Source organism: Trichosurus vulpecula, chromosome 9 (genome assembly GCF_011100635.1).
Source record: "Trichosurus vulpecula isolate mTriVul1 chromosome 9, mTriVul1.pri, whole genome shotgun sequence".
NCBI classification, from domain to species: domain Eukaryota; kingdom Metazoa; phylum Chordata; class Mammalia; order Diprotodontia; family Phalangeridae; genus Trichosurus; species Trichosurus vulpecula.
The window spans coordinates 18,213,150-18,219,215 of record NC_050581.1 but is presented as its reverse complement, the minus strand read 5'-3'; the positions used below and the strand labels follow the sequence as shown (position 1 = coordinate 18,219,215).

At 41.0% G+C, this 6,066-nt stretch overlaps 1 pseudogene; it reads left to right on the top strand.

Annotated features, from left to right (window-relative positions):
- Positions 1 to 5,039: 5,039 nt before the first annotated feature.
- Positions 5,040 to 5,622, top strand: LOC118830703 (annotated as a pseudogene).
- Positions 5,623 to 6,066: the final 444 nt, after the last annotated feature.

Here is a 6,066-nt window from a genome sequence, read left to right as displayed (position 1 = left end):
AAGGAGAATGCATCAATTCTGAAAACAGTAAACTCCACTTCTGGACAATCCAGTGGTTTGGATTTTTTCTCTTATATCAAGTTTACATATGTGCTTCTTTGGAATTTTTACCAATTGTTCCTTGCTCTGCTCTCTGCGCAAAATGAGAACTTGAATGCCTTAAGTACATGAGAGTCATTTAGACACTTGAAGATAGCTATTATGTTCCTCCTATGTCTTCTTCTCCAGCTTAAAAATCCTTCAACCAATGTTCCTTCAACCAATCCTAATTAGGCAGGGACTCAAGGCCTTCAATCATGTTGATTGCCCTCCTCTGAATACTCTCCAGATTACTGATGTCCCTCTTCAACTATGGCACTCAGGGCTGAACACAACACTCCAGATGAGGTGTCACAAAGGTAAAGTACAGTGAACAAGATAATCACCTATTTTTTTCACGGAAACTATGCTTCTAATAACGCAGCAAAGATAGCAGTATGTTTTTTTGAGCTACTGAATCACAGTGCTGAATTTTACTGAAAATCTGACATATATAATATTTATAATATATATTTCTATAAGATATTATACATACTATATTACACATATTATATAATAATATATATTATGGATGCTATTTATAACTGATGGCTATGTCTTCCCAGATATGTATGTTTGAAATTGACTTTTGTATCTAAGTGTAAGATTTTATATTCATTCTATTGAATTCCATCTTTTTAGATTCTACCTCTTCCTTCTCCCACTATCCTCTTGCCTAATCATTTGACAGTTATTATGAATCATACTTGCACTTTGTCTATTACACCTAAACAATACTTTTCACTCAAGTTGTCTTTACCCTAGTTGATGCCATTTTCGCTTGGATTGCTGATTTGTTCCTCTACTTCCATCCTCTCTTCTATTCAATTTACCTTCTACATGGCTAGTACATTGATTTCTTAAAGACAGATTTAACAATGCCATTCCTTCCTTCCGTTATTTTTTTTTTAAGATTCCCTATTGCATGCAGGATAAAATAAAGATTGCTTAGCTCACAATTTAAAGATCAAATTTAAGTGTCCCCCAACTACCTTTCGAATCTTATTTTATATTATTTCCCATTTACATACTCTGTTCCAGGCCCCCGTGCATGACATTCCATTTAATACTCCTTACTTTTACAGTGTCACCTCACATTTTAATTAATATTAGACTTGGTGTTATGTTAGTTTTATCATAGGAAGAACATCCAGGAATTTCTGGGATCTATGATGACTAGGTAAAATTGCTCTCATCCCTCCCTTTCTCATACAGGAGAATACTGCCCTGGGAGAAACCCTGGCATAGTGGGGCCAGAAGTAGGGCCTTAGTAGCTTTTTAGCTCAGGAGGCTGGGGAGACAGGCCCTCTTGTGGTGGCAGAAGGAGATTATATATATATTTTTGACTAGCTGTGTATCCTTGGGCAAGTCACTTAACCCACAATTGCGCTACATTGATCCCTTCAAAAATATATATTTCTATTTATTTATCTATCTATCTATCTATCTATCTATCTATCTATCTATTTATTTATTTATTTATTTGTTAATTTGAATTTATTTATTTAATTAACATATTTGGTTTTTAGCATTGATTTTCACAACAGTTTGAATTACAAATTTTCTCCCCATTTCTACCCTCCCCCCCACTCCAAGATGGCTTATATTCTGGTTGCCCTGTTCCCCAGTCAGCCCTCCCCTCTATCACCCCCCTCCCCTCTCATCCCCTTTTCCCTTCCTTTCTTGTAGGGCAAGATAAATTTCTACACCCCCTTGCCTGTGTATCTTATCTTTTAGTTGCATGCAAAAACTTTTTTTGTTTTTGAACATCTGATTTTTAAACTTTGAGTTCCAAATTCTCTCCCCTCTTCCCTTCCCACCCACCCTCCCTAAGAAGTTGAGCAATTCAACCTAGGCCACACATGTATCATTATGTATAACCCTTCCACAATACTCATGTTGTGAAGGGCTAACTACATTTTGCTCCTTCCCAACCCATCCTGCTTTATTGAATTTTCTCCCTTGACCCTGTCCCCTTTCCAAAGTGTTTGTTTTGATTACCTCCACCCCAATCCGCCCTCCCCTCCATCATCCTCTCCTTTTATTTTTTTTTATCTTCCTCCCTCTTCTTTCCTGTGGGGTAAGATACCCAACTGAATATGTATGGTATTCCCCCTCAGGCCAAATCTGATGAGAGCAAGGTTCACTCATTCCCCCCTCACCTGCCCTCTCCCCTCCTCCCACACAACTGCTTCCTCTTGCCACATTTATGCAAGATCATCCACCCCATTCTATCTCTCCCTATCTCCCTCTCTCAGTATGTTGCTCTCTCATCCCTTAATTTCATTTTATTTCTTTCAGATATCTTCCCTTCATCTTCAACTCCCCCTATGTCTGCTCTCTCTCTTTTACATATATATATATAAACACACATATATATATACACATACATACACATACATACATATACACATAGATATATACATACATACACATTCACTTGTATATATACATAAACATATATATATATATATATATATATATATATATATATATGCATATTCCTTTCAACTACCCCAATACTGAGGTCTCATGAATCATACACATCATCTTTCCATGTAGGAATGTAAACAAAACAGTTCAACTTTAGTAAGTCCCTTGCAATTTCCGTTTCTTGATTACCTTTTCATGCTTCTCTTGATTCTTGTGTTTGAAAGTCAAATTTTCTATTCAGTTCTGGTCTTTTCACTGAGAAAGCTTGAAAGTCCTCTATTTTATTGAAAATCCATATTTTGCCTTGAAACATGATACTCAGTTTTGCTGGGTAGGTGATTCTAGGTTTTAATCCTAGCTCCATTGACCTCCGGAATATCGCATTCCAAGCCCTTCGATCTCTTAATGTAGAAGCTGCCAGATCTTGGGTTATTCTGATTGGGTTTCCACAATACTCAAATTGTTTCTTTCTGGCTGCTTGCAGTATTTTCTCCTTGATCTGAGAGCTCTGGAATTTGGCGACAATATTCCTAGGAGATTTCTTTTTGGGATCTATTTGAGGAGGCGATCGATGGATTCTTTCAATTTCTATTTTGCCCTGTGGCTCTAGAATATCAGGGCATTTCTCCTTGATAATTTCTTGAAAGATGGTATCTAGGCTCTTTTTTTGATCATGGCTTTCAGGTCGTCCAATAATTTTTAAATTATCTCTCCTAGATCTATTTTCCAGGTCAGTGGTTTTTCCAAGGAGATATTTCACATTGTCTTCCATTTTTTCATTCCTTTGGTTCTGTTTTATAATATCCTGATTCCTCATAAAGTCACTAGCTTCCACTTGCTCCAATCTAATTTTTAAAGTAGTATTTTCTTCAGTAGTCTTTTGGACCTCCTTTTCCATTTGGCTAATTCTGCCTTTCAAGGCATTCTTCTCCTCATTGGCTTTTTGGAGCTCTTTTGCCATTTGAGTTAGTCTGTTTTTTAAGGTGTTGTTTTCTTCAGTGTATTTTTCTGTATTTTTTGGGGTCTCCTTTAGCAAGTCATTGACTTGTTTTTCATGGTTTTCTCGCATCCTTCTCATTTTTTGTCCCAATTTTTTCTCTACTTCTCTAACTTGCTTTTCCAAATCCTTTTTGAGTTCTTCTACAGCCTGGGGCCAGTTCATGTTTTTCTTGGAGGCTTTTGTTGTAGGCTCTATGACTTTGTTGTCTTCTTTAGGCTGTATGTTTTGGTCTTCTTTGTCACCAAAGAAAGAATCCAAAGTTTGAGACTGAATCTGGGCGCGTTTTCACCGCGGGGCCATATTCCCAACCAACTAACTTGACCCTTGAGTTTTTCAGTGGGGTAGACTAGACTGCTTGTAGACTAGAGAGTTCTATGTTCCACGTTTGGGGGGGAGGTGCCAGCTCTGTCAGACCCGCACTACTCCTTCCCCAAGAACCCCCCAGTCCAGACCGGGCTTAGATCTTCATCAGGCTATTGCACTCCTGCTGTAATCCACCACTTAATTCCTCCCACCAGGTGGGCCTGGAGCCGGAAGTAACAACAGCTGTAGCTGCCCCACCTCTGCTGCCCCCAGGCCTGGAAGCCAAACCATGAACTCCTTCCACTCCCGCAGCTTTTCCCACTAACCTTCTCCGCAGTCTTTGGTGTTTGTGGGTCGAGGGGTCTGGTAACTGCCTCAGCTCACATATTCAGGGCGCTAGGGCCCCCTCCACCTGGCTTCTGGTCTGGATGGTCCACGTCGCTCAGGCTGGGCTCTGCTCCACTCCATTTCCAGCTCCCAGCTCCCAGCTCCGTGTGGAATAGACCTCACCCAGAGACCATCTAGGCTGTCCTGGGCTGGAGCCCTGCTTCCCTCTGCTGTTCTGTGGGTTCTGCCGTTGTAGAATTCATTCGGAGCCTTTTTTTATAGGTTTTTGGAGGGACTCGGGTATGGAGCTCACTCTAGTCCCTGCTTACCAGTCGCCATCTTGGCTCTGCCCCCCCCCCTTGAAAAATATTTAAAAAAATATAATTGAGCAAGTAGAAGCTACTGACTCTATGAGGCAGAAAGAATCAATCAAACAAGATTTAAGACTGAAAAAAAGAACAACATGTAAAATATCTCATTGAAAAAACAAATGACCTGAAAAATAGATTGAGGAGAGATAATTTAAGAATTATTGGTCTACCAGAAAGCCATAGTGAAAAAAGAGCCTGGACAGTATCTTTCAAGAAATCTTCAAGGAAAACTTCCCAGAGTTCCTAGAACCAAAGAGTAAAATGGTCATCAAAAGCATCCACTGATAACCCCCTGAAAGAAATCTCAAATTTAAAACTCCAAGGAATATTATAGCCAAATTCCAGAATTATCAGGCCAAGGAGAAAACACTGCAAGCAGCCAGAAAGAAACAATTTAAATATCAATGAATTACAGTTAGGATCACACAAGACCTGGCACCTTCTACGTTAAAAGATTGGAAGGCTTTTTTCCCAGCCGGTTGTGAAGAGTGGTGGAGGCACAGGTGAGACCGTCTTGCTAGGCCAAGATGCTGGTTGCCAGGAGCTGGGTTTGTCGGAAGACGTACGTGATGCCACGGTGGCCCTTTGAGAAGTTGTGCTTGGACCAATAGCTGAAGCTGATCGGCGAGTATGGGCTCCCCAACAAGTGTGAAGTGTGGTGGGTCAAGTTTGCGCTGGCCAAGATCCACAAGGCAGCGTGGAAGCTGCTCACGCTGGACGAGAAGGACCCCCGGGGGCTGTTTGAAGGTAACGCCCTGCTGCTGGGGCTGGTGCGCGTTGGCGTCCTGGACGAGGGCAAGATGAAGCTGGATTACATCCTGGGCCTGAAGATTGAGGACTTTCTGGAGAAGAGCCTGCAGACGCAGGTGTTCAAGCTGGGCCTGGCCAAGTCCATCCACCCCGCACATGCTCATCTGCCAGAGGCACATCAGAGTCAGAAAGCAGGTGGTGACCATCCCCTCCTTCATTGTGTGCCTCGACTCCCAGAAGCACATCGACTTCTCCCTGCGCTCGCCCTATGGTGGTGGCCAGGCTGGCAGGGTCACGAGGAAGAATGCCAAGAAGGGCCAGGGAATGGCGGGCACTGGTGATGACAAAGAGGAAGATTAAATGCACTATTCCCCCCTCCCCCCACCAAGGTTACCACGTTGGGTGGAATAAAGCTCTTTAATATTTAAAAAAAAAGATAGGAGGGATTGGAATATGATATTCTGAAGGGCATAGGAGCTTGGACTACAACCAAGAATTGAGTACACAACAAAATTGAGCACAATTTCTCAGGCAATGAGATAAACATTCAAGAAAATAAAAGAATTTGAGATCTTCCTGATGAAAAGGCCAGAGCACAATGAAAAATGTGATCTTCAAATACAAAACTCAAGAGACACACGAAAAGATAAACAGGGAGAAAAAAAAACCTTGCTATTCAATAGGGGCAAATTATATGCATCCTTATATGGGATTATATTTTTTATATATGTATGTCAATCTTGAGAATGATACAATTATTACAATTAGAAGGGTTATACAAAGACTGAGGGTGTCAGTATAAAG